Source organism: Plectropomus leopardus, chromosome 3 (genome assembly GCF_008729295.1).
Source record: "Plectropomus leopardus isolate mb chromosome 3, YSFRI_Pleo_2.0, whole genome shotgun sequence".
Lineage (NCBI taxonomy): Eukaryota > Metazoa > Chordata > Actinopteri > Perciformes > Serranidae > Plectropomus > Plectropomus leopardus.
In genome coordinates this window covers 15,418,382-15,419,747 of record NC_056465.1, presented here as the reverse complement: position 1 = coordinate 15,419,747, position 1,366 = coordinate 15,418,382, and positions in this window count along the sequence as shown.

Below are 1,366 nucleotides of genomic sequence, written 5' to 3'. Positions count from 1 at the left end.
TATGCTGCTTTTTGTCTTTTTGCTATTAGCTAGTATGTTGTAGTATGTTGTCTTTTTGCTGTTGGTTTAGCGTACAGCTTATATCATTAGTGTGTTGGCTGTTACACTTCATCATAAAAGCTGAGTTGAATCATTGTGATGTGGTAACTGTGTATAAAGAAATCAAACATGCTTTGCTTATGGATGCATGACTTTCAGACACCTTTGTTAGCACTGTTAAACACATCAATTCATACAGTAAACTGCGGATAGCAATACTATATAAGAATAAAAAAGTTAATATTATGCTTAAGAAAAGTTAGGGGTCGGCTGATATTGTTTTTTCAGGGCCGATGCTGATTATTAGCATTTAATGAGACAGTTAACCAATATTAGGAACCAATCTACATTTACAAGAAAAATTTAAATAAAAAAATGAATGACTAAAAATAGCTCCCTGAGGTTTTACAAAGTAAAAATTCCTCCGATGCTGACACCTTTTGCATGTATTGCAGACTGCCTTTCCCGGTGTTGGTTGAGTGTAATACACACACTTCTCACATGAATTAATTTTATTGGCGATCATTTAAATAAAATGCTGATACAGATAATTGGCAAAATACCTAATATTGGCCCTGATAATCGGCCAGGCCGATAATCTGCCGGCCCCTAGAAAAATTGTTTTGCACTAATAAAGTAAAGCAACTACTGAGATCAGTGAATACTGAAGCTCAGTTTGGCTCTGGCTCTGACTATGATTCTTCAATGCAAAACCTGACTTGTATTAATCCTGTGAGGATGCAGCAGAATTAAAAGAAAAGGTCTCTTTTCTTTTCAGGGCCCAATTTTGCTCCTAGTCCGACCCTGCCCTTACATGATGTTTCTGACCCTAACCAAGTGTTTTTCTGCCTAAACCTAACCACCATTTAACCATAGCACTGTTCCAGCATTAAACCAAAAATTGTAATGTAAAAAAAAAAAAAAAGGAAATTTTCAACATATTGGTTAAGAAGACAAAGAAAATGTGCTCAGTAGCATTGTCATTTTGAAACAGGAAAGGACTTTTCCCAGACTGTTACCACAAAGCTGCAAACACTCTAAAATAGTATTGTATACTGTAGAAATGACATTTTCCTTAATTGTAAGTAAGCCTAGCTGAAACTATGAAAAACAGCCACAGGCCAAAAGTACATGTAAGTGTCAAGGGTGTCCATATACTTCCTGCCATAAATTGTATCTGTGATGCTCAATGCAAGCTATTAAATGTCTTGTTTTCTGTCTAGAAATGTTAAATGCAAATGATACAGCATGTAAGAGTGTACTTTTTCTCCTTCATAATGAACGTAGCTATCATGACGTCACACATTTATTTGTGGACTCAAGGTTG